Genomic DNA, 20135 nt, shown 5'->3' on the forward strand with positions numbered 1-20135 from the left:
TTTTGGAGAAAAGCAAAGTCTTTTCGTTAGGCAAGTGCATAAAATGTCATCGAAGCAAACAGAAATATCATGTTTGTTTGCCGCAGTTTCTCTAGCTTTCTCCCTAGAAAATACGAATGTGTAGAGCTGATGTCCACATGATGAACCAATTAGTGTTTCTACGGTACAAAATTTAATGTTCCCTGATAAAAAACATTCAAACAATAAAGTCCATGGAAAATATCCGAAAAACACAAACAAAGAGGCTGTAGCAAAATCTGGGATTGAGTTATCCAGAACAATCCTGGGTATTTCTGGTTTCATCCAGTCATATCCAGAAAGAGTGGTTTGGAATTCGTATGCATTGGACCGAGAAAATCAGAGTAAAAATGGTTTTGGAGAAAAGCAAAGTCTTTTCGTTAGGCAAGTGCATAAAATGTCATCTATACAAACAGAAATATGATATTTGTTTGTCGCAGTTTCTCTAGATTGCTCTCTAGAACATAGGATTGTGTAGAGCTGGTGCCCACATGATGAACCAATTAGTGTTTCAACGGTACAAAATTAAATGTTCCCTGATACAAACATTCAAAACAATAAAGTCAATCGATAATATCAGGAAAACACAAACACAGAGGCTTTCACAATATTTCGGATTGTGTTAGCCAAAACACAATACTGGAACCAGTTAGTATTACAAGCACAAAATTAAATGTTCCCTGATAAAAAACATACAAACCAATAAAGTCCGTGGATAATATCAGGAAAACACAAACAGAGAGGCTGTAGCAATATCTGGGATTGAGTTAGCCAAAAAAAAAAAAAAGAGATTTCCAGTTTCATCCAGCCACATCCTGACAAAGTGGTGTGGAATTCGTATGCAAGGGACTGAGAAAATCACAGTGAAAATGGTTTTGGAGAAAAGCAAAGTTTTTTTTAGGCAATTGCATAAAATGTCATCTATACAAACAGAAATATCATGTTTGTTTACCGCAATTCCTCTAGCTTTCTCCCTAGAAAATACAAATGTGTAGAGATGGTGTCTCCATGTGGAACCAATTAGTGTTTCCAAGCACAAAATTAAATGTTCCCTGATAAAAAGCATTCAAACCAATAAAGTCCGTGGATAATATCAGGAATACACAAACACAGAGGCTGTGGCAATATCTAGGATTGAGTCAGCCAAAACTAAACTGGATATTTCCGTTTTCATCCAGTCATATCCGGAGAAACTGGTGTGGAATTCGTATGCAATGGACCGAGAAAATCACAGTAAAAATGGATTGGAGAAAAGCAAAGTCTTTTCGTTAGGCAAGTGCATAAAATGTCATCTAGACAAACAGAAATATCATGTTTGTTTGCCACAGTTCCTCTAGCTTTCTCCCTAGAAAATACGAATGTGTAGAGCTGGTGTCTCCATGTGGAACGAATTAATGTTTCCAAGCACAAAATCAAATGTTCCCTGAAAAAAACATGCAAAAAAATATAGTCCGTGGATAATATCAGGAATACACAAACACAGATGCTGTAGCAATATCTGGGATTGAGTTAGCCCAAACAAAACTGGATATTTCTGGTTTCATCCAGTCATATCCGGATAATGTGGTGTGGAATTCGTATGCAATGGACCGAGAAAATCACAGTAAAAATGGTTTTGGAGAAAAGCAAAGTCATTCCGTTAGGCAAGTGCATAAAATGTCAACGATAGAAACAGAAATATCATGTGTGTTTGCCGCAGTTCCTCTAGCTTTCTCCCTAGAAAATAAGAATGTGTAGAGCTGGTGTCCCCATGATGAACCAATTAGTGTTTTTTAAGGGTACAAAAATAAATGTTCCCTGATAAAAACATTCAAAACAATAAAGACCATCGATAATATCCAGAAAACACAAACACAGAAACTTTCACAATATTTCGGAATGAGTTAGGCAAAACACAACCGGATATTTCTGGTTTCATCCAGTCATATCCAGAAAGAGTGGTTTGGAATTCGTATGCATTGGACCGAGAAAATCAGAGTAAAAATGGTTTTGGAGAAAAGCAAAGTCTTTTCGTTAGGCAAGTGCATAAAATGTTATCGATACTAACAGAAATATCATGTTTGTTTGCCGCAGTTCCTCTAGCTTTCTCCCTAGAAAATACGAATATATAGTGCTGGTGTCTCCATTTGGAACCAATTACTGTATACAAGCTCAAAACAAAATGTTCCCCGATAAAAAAACTTTCAAAACAATAAAGTCCATTGAATATCCAGAAAAAACAAACACAGAGGTTGTAGCAATATCTGGGTTTTTAGCCAAAACAAAACCGGATATTTCCGGTTTCATCCAGTCATATCCGGACAAAGTGGTGTGGAATTCATATGCAAGGGACAGAGAAAATCACAGTAAATATGGTTTTGGAGAAAAGCAAAGTCTTTTCGTTAGGCAAGTGCATAAAATGTCATCGAAGCAAACAGAAATATCATGTTTGTTTGCCGCAGTTTCTCTAGCTTTCTCCCTAGAAAATACGAATGTGTAGAGCTGATGTCCACATGATGAACCAATTAGTGTTTCTACGGTACAAAATTTAATGTTCCCTGATAAAAAACATTCAAACAATAAAGTCCATGGAAAATATCCGAAAAACACAAACAAAGAGGCTGTAGCAAAATCTGGGATTGAGTTATCCAGAACAATCCTGGGTATTTCTGGTTTCATCCAGTCATATCCAGAAAGAGTGGTTTAGAATTCGTATGCATTGGACCGAGAAAATCAGAGTAAAAATGGTTTTGGAGAAAAGCAAAGTCTTTTCGTTAGGCAAGTGCATAAAATGTCATCTATACAAACAGAAATATGATATTTGTTTGTCGCAGTTTCTCTAGATTGCTCTCTAGAACATAGGATTGTGTAGAGCTGGTGCCCACATGATGAACCAATTAGTGTTTCAACGGTACAAAATTAAATGTTCCCTGATACAAACATTCAAAACAATAAAGTCAATCGATAATATCAGGAAAACACAAACACAGAGGCTTTCACAATATTTCGGATTGTGTTAGCCAAAACACAATACTGGAACCAGTTAGTATTACAAGCACAAAATTAAATGTTCCCTGATAAAAAACATACAAACCAATAAAGTCCGTGGATAATATCAGGAAAACACAAACAGAGAGGCTGTAGCAATATCTGGGATTGAGTTAGCCAAAAAAAAAAAAAAAAAGAGATTTCCAGTTTCATCCAGCCACATCCTGACAAAGTGGTGTGGAATTCGTATGCAAGGGACTGAGAAAATCACAGTGAAAATGGTTTTGGAGAAAAGCAAAGTTTTTTTTAGGCAATTGCATAAAATGTCATCTATACAAACAGAAATATCATGTTTGTTTACCGCAATTCCTCTAGCTTTCTCCCTAGAAAATACAAATGTGTAGAGATGGTGTCTCCATGTGGAACCAATTAGTGTTTCCAAGCACAAAATTAAATGTTCCCTGATAAAAAGCATTCAAACCAATAAAGTCCGTGGATAATATCAGGAATACACAAACACAGAGGCTGTGGCAATATCTAGGATTGAGTCAGCCAAAACTAAACTGGATATTTCCGTTTTCATCCAGTCATATCCGGAGAAACTGGTGTGGAATTCGTATGCAATGGACCGAGAAAATCACAGTAAAAATGGATTGGAGAAAAGCAAAGTCTTTTCGTTAGGCAAGTGCATAAAATGTCATCTAGACAAACAGAAATATCATGTTTGTTTGCCACAGTTCCTCTAGCTTTCTCCCTAGAAAATACGAATGTGTAGAGCTGGTGTCTCCATGTGGAACGAATTAATGTTTCCAAGCACAAAATCAAATGTTCCCTGAAAAAAACATGCAAAAAAATATAGTCCGTGGATAATATCAGGAATACACAAACACAGATGCTGTAGCAATATCTGGGATTGAGTTAGCCCAAACAAAACTGGATATTTCTGGTTTCATCCAGTCATATCCGGATAATGTGGTGTGGAATTCGTATGCAATGGACCGAGAAAATCACAGTAAAAATGGTTTTGGAGAAAAGCAAAGTCTTTTCGTTAGGCAAGTGCATAAAATGTCAACGATAGAAACAGAAATATCATGTGTGTTTGCCGCAGTTCCTCTAGCTTTCTCCCTAGAAAATAAGAATGTGTAGAGCTGGTGTCCCCATGATGAACCAATTAGTGTTTTTTAAGGGTACAAAAATAAATGTTCCCTGATAAAAACATTCAAAACAATAAAGACCATCGATAATATCCAGAAAACACAAACACAGAAACTTTCACAATATTTCGGAATGAGTTAGGCAAAACACAACCGGATATTTCTGGTTTCATCCAGTCATATCCAGAAAGAGTGGTTTGGAATTCGTATGCATTGGACCGAGAAAATCAGAGTAAAAATGGTTTTGGAGAAAAGCAAAGTCTTTTCGTTAGGCAAGTGCATAAAATGTTATCGATACTAACAGAAATATCATGTTTGTTTGCCGCAGTTCCTCTAGCTTTCTCCTTAGAAAATACAAATATATAGTGCTGGTGTCTCCATTTGGAACCAATTACTGTATACAAGCTCAAAACAAAATGTTCCCCGATAAAAAAACTTTCAAAACAATAAAGTCCATTGAATATCCAGAAAAAACAAACACAGAGGTTGTAGCAATATCTGGGTTTTTAGCCAAAACAAAACCGGATATTTCCGGTTTCATCCAATCATATCCGGACAAAGTGGTGTGGAATTCATATGCAAGGGACAGAGAAAATCACAGTAAATATGGTTTTGGAGAAAAGCAAAGTCTTTTCGTTAGGCAAGTGCATAAAATGTCATCGAAGCAAACAGAAATATCATGTTTGTTTGCCGCAGTTTCTCTAGCTTTCTCCCTAGAAAATACGAATGTGTAGAGCTGATGTCCACATGATGAACCAATTAGTGTTTCTACGGTACAAAATTTAATGTTCCCTGATAAAAAACATTCAAACAATAAAGTCCATGGAAAATATCCAAAAAACACAAACAAAGAGGCTGTAGCAAAATCTGGGATTGAGTTATCCAGAACAATCCTGGGTATTTCTGGTTTCATCCAGTCATATCCAGAAAGAGTGGTTTGGAATTCGTATGCATTGGACCGAGAAAATCAGAGTAAAAATGGTTTTGGAGAAAAGCAAAGTCTTTTCGTTAGGCAAGTGCATAAAATGTCATCTATACAAACAGAAATATGATATTTGTTTGTCGCAGTTTCTCTAGATTGCTCTCTAGAACATAGGATTGTGTAGAGCTGGTGCCCACATGATGAACCAATTAGTGTTTCAACGGTACAAAATTAAATGTTCCCTGATACAAACATTCAAAACAATAAAGTCAATCGATAATATCAGGAAAACACAAACACAGAGGCTTTCACAATATTTCGGATTGTGTTAGCCAAAACACAATACTGGAACCAGTTAGTATTACAAGCACAAAATTAAATGTTCCCTGATAAAAAACATACAAACCAATAAAGTCCGTGGATAATATCAGGAAAACACAAACAGAGAGGCTGTAGCAATATCTGGGATTGAGTTAGCCAAAAAAAAAAAAAAAAAAAAAGAGATTTCCAGTTTCATCCAGCCACATCCTGACAAAGTGGTGTGGAATTCGTATGCAAGGGACTGAGAAAATCACAGTGAAAATGGTTTTGGAGAAAAGCAAAGTTTTTTTTAGGCAATTGCATAAAATGTCATCTATACAAACAGAAATATCATGTTTGTTTACCGCAATTCCTCTAGCTTTCTCCCTAGAAAATACAAATGTGTAGAGATGGTGTCTCCATGTGGAACCAATTAGTGTTTCCAAGCACAAAATTAAATGTTCCCTGATAAAAAGCATTCAAACCAATAAAGTCCGTGGATAATATCAGGAATACACAAACACAGAGGCTGTGGCAATATCTAGGATTGAGTCAGCCAAAACTAAACTGGATATTTCCGTTTTCATCCAGTCATATCCGGAGAAACTGGTGTGGAATTCGTATGCAATGGACCGAGAAAATCACAGTAAAAATGGATTGGAGAAAAGCAAAGTCTTTTCGTTAGGCAAGTGCATAAAATGTCATCTAGACAAACAGAAATATCATGTTTGTTTGCCACAGTTCCTCTAGATATCTCCCTAGAAAATACGAATGTGTAGAGCTGGTGTCTCCATGTGGAACGAATTAATGTTTCCAAGCACAAAATCAAATGTTCCCTGAAAAAAACATGCAAAAAAATATAGTCCGTGGATAATATCAGGAATACACAAACACAGATGCTGTAGCAATATCTGGGATTGAGTTAGCCCAAACAAAACTGGATATTTCTGGTTTCATCCAGTCATATCCGGATAATGTGGTGTGGAATTCGTATGCAATGGACCGAGAAAATCACAGTAAAAATGGTTTTGGAGAAAAGCAAAGTCTTTTCGTTAGGCAAGTGCATAAAATGTCAACGATAGAAACAGAAATATCATGTGTGTTTGCCGCAGTTCCTCTAGCTTTCTCCCTAGAAAATAAGAATGTGTAGAGCTGGTGTCCCCATGATGAACCAATTAGTGTTTTTTAAGGGTACAAAAATAAATGTTCCCTGATAAAAACATTCAAAACAATAAAGACCATCGATAATATCCAGAAAACACAAACACAGAAACTTTCACAATATTTCGGAATGAGTTAGGCAAAACACAACCGGATATTTCTGGTTTCATCCAGTCATATCCAGAAAGAGTGGTTTGGAATTCGTATGCATTGGACCGAGAAAATCAGAGTAAAAATGGTTTTGGAGAAAAGCAAAGTCTTTTCGTTAGGCAAGTGCATAAAATGTTATCGATACTAACAGAAATATCATGTTTGTTTGCCGCAATTCCTCTAGCTTTCTCCTTAGAAAATACAAATATATAGTGCTGGTGTCTCCATTTGGAACCAATTACTGTATACAAGCTCAAAACAAAATGTTCCCCGATAAAAAAACTTTCAAAACAATAAAGTCCATTGAATATCCAGAAAAAACAAACACAGAGGTTGTAGCAATATCTGGGTTTTTAGCCAAAACAAAACCGGATATTTCCGGTTTCATCCAATCATATCCGGACAAAGTGGTGTGGAATTCATATGCAAGGGACAGAGAAAATCACAGTAAATATGGTTTTGGAGAAAAGCAAAGTCTTTTCGTTAGGCAAGTGCATAAAATGTCATCGAAGCAAACAGAAATATCATGTTTGTTTGCCGCAGTTTCTCTAGCTTTCTCCCTAGAAAATACGAATGTGTAGAGCTGATGTCCACATGATGAACCAATTAGTGTTTCTACGGTACAAAATTTAATGTTCCCTGATAAAAAACATTCAAACAATAAAGTCCATGGAAAATATCCAAAAAACACAAACAAAGAGGCTGTAGCAAAATCTGGGATTGAGTTATCCAGAACAATCCTGGGTATTTCTGGTTTCATCCAGTCATATCCAGAAAGAGTGGTTTGGAATTCGTATGCATTGGACCGAGAAAATCAGAGTAAAAATGGTTTTGGAGAAAAGCAAAGTCTTTTCGTTAGGCAAGTGCATAAAATGTCATCTATACAAACAGAAATATGATATTTGTTTGTCGCAGTTTCTCTAGATTGCTCTCTAGAACATAGGATTGTGTAGAGCTGGTGCCCACATGATGAACCAATTAGTGTTTCAACGGTACAAAATTAAATGTTCCCTGATACAAACATTCAAAACAATAAAGTCAATCGATAATATCAGGAAAACACAAACACAGAGGCTTTCACAATATTTCGGATTGTGTTAGCCAAAACACAATACTGGAACCAGTTAGTATTACAAGCACAAAATTAAATGTTCCCTGATAAAAAACATACAAACCAATAAAGTCCGTGGATAATATCAGGAAAACACAAACAGAGAGGCTGTAGCAATATCTGGGATTGAGTTAGCCAAAAAAAAAAAAAGAGATTTCCGGTTTCATCCAGCCACATCCTGACAAAGTGGTGTGGAATTCATATGCAAGGGACTGAGAAAATCACAGTGAAAATGGTTTTGGAGAAAAGCAAAGTTTTTTTTAGGCAATTGCATAAAATGTCATCTATACAAACAGAAATATCATGTTTGTTTACCGCAATTCCTCTAGCTTTCTCCCTAGAAAATACAAATGTGTAGAGATGGTGTCTCCATGTGGAACAAATTAGTGTTTCCAAGCACAAAATTAAATGTTCCCTGATAAAAAGCATTCAAACCAATAAAGTCCGTGGATAATATCAGGAATACACAAACACAGAGGCTGTAGCAATATCTAGGATTGAGTCAGCCAAAACTAAACTGGATATTTCCGTTTTCATCCAGTCATATCCGGAGAAACTGGTGTGGAATTCGTATGCAATGGACCGAGAAAATCACAGTAAAAATGGATTGGAGAAAAGCAAAGTCTTTTCGTTAGGCAAGTGCATAAAATGTCATCTAGACAAACAGAAATATCATGTTTGTTTGCCGCAGTTCCTCTAGCTTTCTCCCTAGAAAATACGAATGTGTAGAGCTGGTGTCTCCATGTGGAACGAATTAATGTTTCCAAGCACAAAATCAAATGTTCCCTGAAAAAAACATGCAAAAAAATATAGTCCGTGGATAATATCAGGAATACACAAACACAGATGCTGTAGCAATATCTGGGATTGAGTTAGCCCAAACAAAACTGGATATTTCTGGTTTCATCCAGTCATATCCGGATAATGTGGTGTGGAATTCGTATGCAATGGACCGAGAAAATCACAGTAAAAATGGTTTTGGAGAAAAGCAAAGTCTTTTCGTTAGGCAAGTGCATAAAATGTCAACGATAGAAACAGAAATATCATGTGTGTTTGCCGCAGTTCCTCTAGCTTTCTCCCTAGAAAATAAGAATGTGCAGAGCTGGTGTCCCCATGATGAACCAATTAGTGTTTTTTAAGGGTACAAAAATAAATGTTCCCTGATAAAAACATTCAAAACAATAAAGACCATCGATAATATACAGAAAACACAAACACAGAAACTTTCACAATATTTCGGAATGAGTTAGGCAAAACCCAACCGGATATTTCTGGTTTGATCCAGTCATATCCAGAAAGAGTTGTTTGGAATTTGTATGCATTGGACCGAGAAAATCAGAGTAAAAATGGTTTTGGAGAAAAGCAAAGTCTTTTCGTTAGGCAAGTGCATAAAATGTCATCTATACAAACAGAAATATGATATTTGTTTGTCGCAGTTTCTCTAGATTGCTCTCTAGAACATAGGATTGTGTAGAGCTGGTGCCCACATGATGAACCAATTAGTGTTTCAACGGTACAAAATTCAATGTTCCCTGATACAAACATTCAAAACAATAAAGTCAATCGATAATATCAGGAAAACACAAACACAGAGGCTTTCACAATATTTCGGATTGTGTTAGCCAAAACACAATACTGGAACCAGTTAGTATTACAAGCAAAAAATTAAATGTTCCCTGATAAAAAACATACAAACCAGTAAAGTCCGTGGATAATATCAGGAAAACACAAACAGAGAGGCTGTAGCAATATCTGGGATTGAGTTAGCCAAAAAAAAAAAAAAGAGATTTCCGGTTTCATCCAGCCACATCCTGACAAAGTGGTGTGGAATTCCTATGCAAGGGACTGAGAAAATCACAGTGAAAATAGTTTTGGAGAAAAGCAAAGTTTTTTTTAGGCAATTGCATAAAATGTCATCTATACAAACAGAAATATCATGTTTGTTTACCGCAATTCCTCTAGCTTTCTCCCTAGAAAATACAAATGTGTAGAGATGGTGTCTCCATGTGGAACCAATTAGTGTTTCCAAGCACAAAATTAAATGTTCCCTGATAAAAAGCATTCAAACCAATAAAGTCCGTGGATAATATCAGGAATACACAAACACAGAGGCTGTAGCAATATCTAGGATTGAGTCAGCCAAAACTAAACTGGATATTTCCGTTTTCATCCAGTCATATCCGGAGAAACTGGTGTGGAATTCGTATGCAATGGACCAAGAAAATCACAGTAAAAATGGATTGGAGAAAAGCAAAGTCTTTTCGTTAGGCAAGTGCATAAAATGTCATCTAGACAAACAGAAATATCATGTTTGTTTGCCGCAGTTCCTCTAGCTTTCTCCCTAGAAAATACGAATGTGTAGAGCTGGTGTCTCCATGTGGAACGAATTAATGTTTCCAAGCACAAAATCAAATGTTCCCTCAAAAAAACATGCAAAAAAATATAGTCCGTGGATAATATCAGGAATACACAAACACAGATGCTGTAGCAATATCTGGGATTGAGTTAGCCCAAACAAAACTGGATATTTCTGGTTTCATCCAGTCATATCCGGATAATGTGGTGTGGAATTCGTATGCAATGGACCGAGAAAATCACAGTAAAAATGGTTTTGGAGAAAAGCAAAGTCTTTTCGTTAGGCAAGTGCATAAAATGTCAACGATAGAAACAGAAATATCATGTGTGTTTGCCGCAGTTCCTCTAGCTTTCTCCCTAGAAAATACGAATGTGTAGAGCTGGTGTCCCCATGATGAACCAATTAGTGTTTTATTAAGGGTACAAAAATAAATGTTCCCTGATAAAAACATTCAAAACAATAAAGACCATCGATAATATACAGAAAACACAAACACAGAAACTTTCACAATATTTCGGAATGAGTTAGGCAAAACACAACCGGATATTTCTGGTTTCATCCAGTCATATCCAGAAAGAGTGGTTTGGAATTTGTATGCATTGGACCGAGAAAATCAGAGTAAAAATGGTTTTGGAGAAAAGCAAAGTCTTTTCGTTAGGCAAGTGCATAAAATGTCATCTATACAAACAGAAATATGATATTTGTTTGTCGCAGTTTCTCTAGATTGCTCTCTAGAACATAGGATTGTGTAGAGCTGGTGCCCACATGATGAACCAATTAGTGTTTCAACGGTACAAAATTAAATGTTCCCTGATACAAACATTCAAAACAATAAAGTCAATCGATAATATCAGGAAAACACAAACACAGAGGCTTTCACAATATTTCGGATTGTGTTAGCCAAAACACAATACTGGAACCAGTTAGTATTACAAGCACAAAATTAAATGTTCCCTGATAAAAAACATACAAACCAATAAAGTCCGTGGATAATATCAGGAAAACACAAACAGAGAGGCTGTAGCAATATCTGGGATTGAGTTAGCCAAAAAAAAAAAAAAAGAGATTTCCGGTTTCATCCAGCCACATCCTGACAAAGTGGTGTGGAATTCATATGCAAGGGACAGAGAAAATCACAGTAAATATGGTTTTGGAGAAAAGCAAAGTCTTTTCGTTAGGCAAGTGCATAAAATGTCATCGAAGCAAACAGAAATATCATGTTTGTTTGCCGCAGTTTCTCTAGCTTTCTCCCTAGAAAATACGAATGTGTAGAGCTGATGTCCACATGATGAACCAATTAGTGTTTCTACGGTACAAAATTTAATGTTCCCTGATAAAAAACATTCAAACAATAAAGTCCATGGAAAATATCCAAAAAACACAAACAAAGAGGCTGTAGCAAAATCTGGGATTGAGTTATCCAGAACAATCCTGGGTATTTCTGGTTTCATCCAGTCATATCCAGAAAGAGTGGTTTGGAATTCGTATGCATTGGACCGAGAAAATCAGAGTAAAAATGGTTTTGGAGAAAAGCAAAGTCTTTTCGTTAGGCAAGTGCATAAAATGTCATCTATACAAACAGAAATATGATATTTGTTTGTCGCAGTTTCTCTAGATTGCTCTCTAGAACATAGGATTGTGTAGAGCTGGTGCCCACATGATGAACCAATTAGTGTTTCAACGGTACAAAATTAAATGTTCCCTGATACAAACATTCAAAACAATAAAGTCAATCGATAATATCAGGAAAACACAAACACAGAGGCTTTCACAATATTTCGGATTGTGTTAGCCAAAACACAATACTGGAACCAGTTAGTATTACAAGCACAAAATTAAATGTTCCCTGATAAAAAACATACAAACCAATAAAGTCCGTGGATAATATCAGGAAAACACAAACAGAGAGGCTGTAGCAATATCTGGGATTGAGTTAGCCAAAAAAAAAAAAAAGAGATTTCCGGTTTCATCCAGCCACATCCTGACAAAGTGGTGTGGAATTCATATGCAAGGGACTGAGAAAATCACAGTGAAAATGGTTTTGGAGAAAAGCAAAGTTTTTTTTAGGCAATTGCATAAAATGTCATCTATACAAACAGAAATATCATGTTTGTTTACCGCAATTCCTCTAGCTTTCTCCCTAGAAAATACAAATGTGTAGAGATGGTGTCTCCATGTGGAACAAATTAGTGTTTCCAAGCACAAAATTAAATGTTCCCTGATAAAAAGCATTCAAACCAATAAAGTCCGTGGATAATATCAGGAATACACAAACACAGAGGCTGTAGCAATATCTAGGATTGAGTCAGCCAAAACTAAACTGGATATTTCCGTTTTCATCCAGTCATATCCGGAGAAACTGGTGTGGAATTCGTATGCAATGGACCGAGAAAATCACAGTAAAAATGGATTGGAGAAAAGCAAAGTCTTTTCGTTAGGCAAGTGCATAAAATGTCATCTAGACAAACAGAAATATCATGTTTGTTTGCCGCAGTTCCTCTAGCTTTCTCCCTAGAAAATACGAATGTGTAGAGCTGGTGTCTCCATGTGGAACGAATTAATGTTTCCAAGCACAAAATCAAATGTTCCCTGAAAAAAACATGCAAAAAAATATAGTCCGTGGATAATATCAGGAATACACAAACACAGATGCTGTAGCAATATCTGGGATTGAGTTAGCCCAAACAAAACTGGATATTTCTGGTTTCATCCAGTCATATCCGGATAATGTGGTGTGGAATTCGTATGCAATGGACCGAGAAAATCACAGTAAAAATGGTTTTGGAGAAAAGCAAAGTCTTTTCGTTAGGCAAGTGCATAAAATGTCAACGATAGAAACAGAAATATCATGTGTGTTTGCCGCAGTTCCTCTAGCTTTCTCCCTAGAAAATAAGAATGTGCAGAGCTGGTGTCCCCATGATGAACCAATTAGTGTTTTTTAAGGGTACAAAAATAAATGTTCCCTGATAAAAACATTCAAAACAATAAAGACCATCGATAATATACAGAAAACACAAACACAGAAACTTTCACAATATTTCGGAATGAGTTAGGCAAAACACAACCGGATATTTCTGGTTTGATCCAGTCATATCCAGAAAGAGTTGTTTGGAATTTGTATGCATTGGACCGAGAAAATCAGAGTAAAAATGGTTTTGGAGAAAAGCAAAGTCTTTTCGTTAGGCAAGTGCATAAAATGTCATCTATACAAACAGAAATATGATATTTGTTTGTCGCAGTTTCTCTAGATTGCTCTCTAGAACATAGGATTGTGTAGAGCTGGTGCCCACATGATGAACCAATTAGTGTTTCAACGGTACAAAATTCAATGTTCCCTGATACAAACATTCAAAACAATAAAGTCAATCGATAATATCAGGAAAACACAAACACAGAGGCTTTCACAATATTTCGGATTGTGTTAGCCAAAACACAATACTGGAACCAGTTAGTATTACAAGCAAAAAATTAAATGTTCCCTGATAAAAAACATACAAACCAGTAAAGTCCGTGGATAATATCAGGAAAACACAAACAGAGAGGCTGTAGCAATATCTGGGATTGAGTTAGCCAAAAAAAAAAAAAAGAGATTTCCGGTTTCATCCAGCCACATCCTGACAAAGTGGTGTGGAATTCCTATGCAAGGGACTGAGAAAATCACAGTGAAAATAGTTTTGGAGAAAAGCAAAGTTTTTTTTAGGCAATTGCATAAAATGTCATCTATACAAACAGAAATATCATGTTTGTTTACCGCAATTCCTCTAGCTTTCTCCCTAGAAAATACAAATGTGTAGAGATGGTGTCTCCATGTGGAACCAATTAGTGTTTCCAAGCACAAAATTAAATGTTCCCTGATAAAAAGCATTCAAACCAATAAAGTCCGTGGATAATATCAGGAATACACAAACACAGAGGCTGTAGCAATATCTAGGATTGAGTCAGCCAAAACTAAACTGGATATTTCCGTTTTCATCCAGTCATATCCGGAGAAACTGGTGTGGAATTCGTATGCAATGGACCAAGAAAATCACAGTAAAAATGGATTGGAGAAAAGCAAAGTCTTTTCGTTAGGCAAGTGCATAAAATGTCATCTAGACAAACAGAAATATCATGTTTGTTTGCCGCAGTTCCTCTAGCTTTCTCCCTAGAAAATACGAATGTGTAGAGCTGGTGTCTCCATGTGGAACGAATTAATGTTTCCAAGCACAAAATCAAATGTTCCCTCAAAAAAACATGCAAAAAAATATAGTCCGTGGATAATATCAGGAATACACAAACACAGATGCTGTAGCAATATCTGGGATTGAGTTAGCCCAAACAAAACTGGATATTTCTGGTTTCATCCAGTCATATCCGGATAATGTGGTGTGGAATTCGTATGCAATGGACCGAGAAAATCACAGTAAAAATGGTTTTGGAGAAAAGCAAAGTCTTTTCGTTAGGCAAGTGCATAAAATGTCAACGATAGAAACAGAAATATCATGTGTGTTTGCCGCAGTTCCTCTAGCTTTCTCCCTAGAAAATACGAATGTGTAGAGCTGGTGTCCCCATGATGAACCAATTAGTGTTTTATTAAGGGTACAAAAATAAATGTTCCCTGATAAAAACATTCAAAACAATAAAGACCATCGATAATATACAGAAAACACAAACACAGAAACTTTCACAATATTTCGGAATGAGTTAGGCAAAACACAACCGGATATTTCTGGTTTCATCCAGTCATATCCAGAAAGAGTGGTTTGGAATTTGTATGCATTGGACCGAGAAAATCAGAGTAAAAATGGTTTTGGAGAAAAGCAAAGTCTTTTCGTTAGGCAAGTGCATAAAATGTCATCTATACAAACAGAAATATGATATTTGTTTGTCGCAGTTTCTCTAGATTGCTCTCTAGAACATAGGATTGTGTAGAGCTGGTGCCCACATGATGAACCAATTAGTGTTTCAACGGTACAAAATTAAATGTTCCCTGATACAAACATTCAAAACAATAAAGTCAATCGATAATATCAGGAAAACACAAACACAGAGGCTTTCACAATATTTCGGATTGTGTTAGCCAAAACACAATACTGGAACCAGTTAGTATTACAAGCACAAAATTAAATGTTCCCTGATAAAAAACATACAAACCAATAAAGTCCGTGGATAATATCAGGAAAACACAAACAGAGAGGCTGTAGCAATATCTGGGATTGAGTTAGCCAAAAAAAAAAAAAAAGAGATTTCCGGTTTCATCCAGCCACATCCTGACAAAGTGGTGTGGAATTCATATGCAAGGGACAGAGAAAATCACAGTAAATATGGTTTTGGAGAAAAGCAAAGTCTTTTCGTTAGGCAAGTGCATAAAATGTCATCGAAGCAAACAGAAATATCATGTTTGTTTGCCGCAGTTTCTCTAGCTTTCTCCCTAGAAAATACGAATGTGTAGAGCTGATGTCCACATGATGAACCAATTAGTGTTTCTACGGTACAAAATTTAATGTTCCCTGATAAAAAACATTCAAACAATAAAGTCCATGGAAAATATCCAAAAAACACAAACAAAGAGGCTGTAGCAAAATCTGGGATTGAGTTATCCAGAACAATCCTGGGTATTTCTGGTTTCATCCAGTCATATCCAGAAAGAGTGGTTTGGAATTCGTATGCATTGGACCGAGAAAATCAGAGTAAAAATGGTTTTGGAGAAAAGCAAAGTCTTTTCGTTAGGCAAGTGCATAAAATGTCATCTATACAAACAGAAATATGATATTTGTTTGTCGCAGTTTCTCTAGATTGCTCTCTAGAACATAGGATTGTGTAGAGCTGGTGCCCACATGATGAACCAATTAGTGTTTCAACGGTACAAAATTAAATGTTCCCTGATACAAACATTCAAAACAATAAAGTCAATCGATAATATCAGGAAAACACAAACACAGAGGCTTTCACAATATTTCGGATTGTGTTAGCCAAAACACAATACTGGAACCAGTTAGTATTACAAGCACAAAATTAAATGTTCCCTGATAAAAAACATACAAACCAATAAAGTCCGTGGATAATATCAGGAAAACACAAACAGAGAGGCTGTAGCAATATCTGGGATTGAGTTAGCCAAAAAAAAAAAAAAGAGATTTCCGGTTTCATCCAGCCACATCCTGACAAAGTGGTGTGGAATTCATATGCAAGGGACTGAGAAAATCACAGTGAAAATGGTTTTGGAGAAAAGCAAAGTTTTTTTTAGGCAATTGCATAAAATGTCATCTATACAAACAGAAATATCATGTTTGTTTACCGCAATTCCTCTAGCTTTCTCCCTAGAAAATACAAATGTGTAGAGATGGTGTCTCCATGTGGAACAAATTAGTGTTTCCAAGCACAAAATTAAATGTTCCCTGATAAAAAGCATTCAAACCAATAAAGTCCGTGGATAATATCAGGAATACACAAACACAGAGGCTGTAGCAATATCTAGGATTGAGTCAGCCAAAACTAAACTGGATATTTCCGTTTTCATCCAGTCATATCCGGAGAAACTGGTGTGGAATTCGTATGCAATGGACCGAGAAAATCACAGTAAAAATGGATTGGAGAAAAGCAAAGTCTTTTCGTTAGGCAAGTGCATAAAATGTCATCTAGACAAACAGAAATATCATGTTTGTTTGCCGCAGTTCCTCTAGCTTTCTCCCTAGAAAATACGAATGTGTAGAGCTGGTGTCTCCATGTGGAACGAATTAATGTTTCCAAGCACAAAATCAAATGTTCCCTGAAAAAAACATGCAAAAAAATATAGTCCGTGGATAATATCAGGAATACACAAACACAGATGCTGTAGCAATATCTGGGATTGAGTTAGCCCAAACAAAACTGGATATTTCTGGTTTCATCCAGTCATATCCGGATAATGTGGTGTGGAATTCGTATGCAATGGACCGAGAAAATCACAGTAAAAATGGTTTTGGAGAAAAGCAAAGTCTTTTCGTTAGGCAAGTGCATAAAATGTCAACGATAGAAACAGAAATATCATGTGTGTTTGCCGCAGTTCCTCTAGCTTTCTCCCTAGAAAATAAGAATGTGCAGAGCTGGTGTCCCCATGATGAACCAATTAGTGTTTTTTAAGGGTACAAAAATAAATGTTCCCTGATAAAAACATTCAAAACAATAAAGACCATCGATAATATACAGAAAACACAAACACAGAAACTTTCACAATATTTCGGAATGAGTTAGGCAAAACACAACCGGATATTTCTGGTTTGATCCAGTCATATCCAGAAAGAGTTGTTTGGAATTTGTATGCATTGGACCGAGAAAATCAGAGTAAAAATGGTTTTGGAGAAAAGCAAAGTCTTTTCGTTAGGCAAGTGCATAAAATGTCATCTATACAAACAGAAATATGATATTTGTTTGTCGCAGTTTCTCTAGATTGCTCTCTAGAACATAGGATTGTGTAGAGCTGGTGCCCACATGATGAACCAATTAGTGTTTCAACGGTACAAAATTCAATGTTCCCTGATACAAACATTCAAAACAATAAAGTCAATCGATAATATCAGGAAAACACAAACACAGAGGCTTTCACAATATTTCGGATTGTGTTAGCCAAAACACAATACTGGAACCAGTTAGTATTACAAGCAAAAAATTAAATGTTCCCTGATAAAAAACATACAAACCAGTAAAGTCCGTGGATAATATCAGGAAAACACAAACAGAGAGGCTGTAGCAATATCTGGGATTGAGTTAGGCAAAAAAAAAAATGAGATTTCCGGTTTCATCCAGCCACATCCTGACAAAGTGTTGTGGAATTCGTATGCAAGGGACTGAGAAAATCACAGTGAAAATAGTTTTGGAGAAAAGCAAAGTTTTTTTTAGGCAATTGCATAAAATGTCATCTATACAAACAGAAATATCATGTTTGTTTACCGCAATTCCTCTAGCTTTCTCCCTAGAAAATACAAATGTGTAGAGATGGTGTCTCCATGTGGAACCAATTAGTGTTTCCAAGCACAAAATTAAATGTTCCCTGATAAAAAGCATTCAAACCAATAAAGTCCGTGGATAATATCAGGAATACACAAACACAGAGGCTGTAGCAATATCTAGGATTGAGTCAGCCAAAACTAAACTGGATATTTCCGTTTTCATCCAGTCATATCCGGAGAAACTGGTGTGGAATTCGTATGCAATGGACCAAGAAAATCACAGTAAAAATGGATTGGAGAAAAGCAAAGTCTTTTCGTTAGGCAAGTGCATAAAATGTCATCTAGACAAACAGAAATATCATGTTTGTTTGCCGCAGTTCCTCTAGCTTTCTCCCTAGAAAATACGAATGTGTAGAGCTGGTGTCTCCATGTGGAACGAATTAATGTTTCCAAGCACAAAATCAAATGTTCCCTCAAAAAAACATGCAAAAAAATATAGTCCGTGGATAATATCAGGAATACACAAACACAGATGCTGTAGCAATATCTGGGATTGAGTTAGCCCAAACAAAACTGGATATTTCTGGTTTCATCCAGTCATATCCGGATAATGTGGTGTGGAATTCGTATGCAATGGACCGAGAAAATCACAGTAAAAATGGTTTTGGAGAAAAGCAAAGTCTTTTCGTTAGGCAAGTGCATAAAATGTCAACGATAGAAACAGAAATATCATGTGTGTTTGCCGCAGTTCCTCTAGCTTTCTCCCTAGAAAATACGAATGTGTAGAGCTGGTGTCCCCATGATGAACCAATTAGTGTTTTATTAAGGGTACAAAAATAAATGTTCCCTGATAAAAACATTCAAAACAATAAAGACCATCGATAATATACAGAAAACACAAACACAGAAACTTTCACAATATTTCGGAATGAGTTAGGCAAAACACAACCGGATATTTCTGGTTTCATCCAGTCATATCCAGAAAGAGTGGTTTGGAATTTGTATGCATTGGACCGAGAAAATCAGAGTAAAAATGGTTTTGGAGAAAAGCAAAGTCTTTTCGTTAGGCAAGTGCATAAAATGTCATCTATACAAACAGAAATATGATATTTGTTTGTCGCAGTTTCTCTAGATTGCTCTCTAGAACATAGGATTGTGTAGAGCTGGTGCCCACATGATGAACCAATTAGTGTTTCAACGGTACAAAATTAAATGTTCCCTGATACAAACATTCAAAACAATAAAGTCAATCGATAATATCAGGAAAACACAAACACAGAGGCTTTCACAATATTTCGGATTGTGTTAGCCAAAACACAATACTGGAACCAGTTAGTATTACAAGCACAAAATTAAATGTTCCCTGATAAAAAACATACAAACCAATAAAGTCCGTGGATAATATCAGGAAAACACAAACAGAGAGGCTGTAGCAATATCTGGGATTGAGTTAGCCAAAAAAAAAAAAAAAAGAGATTTCCGGTTTCATCCAGCCACATCCTGACAAAGTGGTGTGGAATTCATATGCAAGGGACTGAGAAAATCACAGTGAAAATGGTTTTGGAGAAAAGCAAAGTTTTTTTTAGGCAATTGCATAAAATGTCATCTATACAAACAGAAATATCATGTTTGTTTACCGCAATTCCTCTAGCTTTCTCCCTAGAAAATACAAATGTGTAGAGATGGTGTCTCCATGTGGAACCAATTAGTGTTTCCAAGCACAAAATTAAATGTTCCCTGATAAAAAGCATTCAAACCAATAAAGTCCGTGGATAATATCAGGAATACACAAACACAGAGGCTGTAGCAATATCTAGGATTGAGTCAGCCAAAACTAAACTGGATATTTCCGTTTTCATCCAGTCATATCCGGAGAAACTGGTGTGGAATTCGTATGCAATGGACCGAGAAAATCACAGTAAAAATGGATTGGAGAAAAGCAAAGTCTTTTCGTTAGGCAAGTGCATAAAATGTCATCTAGACAAACAGAAATATCATGTTTGTTTGCCGCAGTTCCTCTAGCTTTCTCCCTAGAAAATACGAATGTGTAGAGCTGGTGTCTCCATGTGGAACGAATTAATGTTTCCAA

This window comes from Lepus europaeus, unplaced genomic scaffold (genome assembly GCF_033115175.1).
Source record: "Lepus europaeus isolate LE1 unplaced genomic scaffold, mLepTim1.pri SCAFFOLD_28, whole genome shotgun sequence".
NCBI classification, from domain to species: domain Eukaryota; kingdom Metazoa; phylum Chordata; class Mammalia; order Lagomorpha; family Leporidae; genus Lepus; species Lepus europaeus.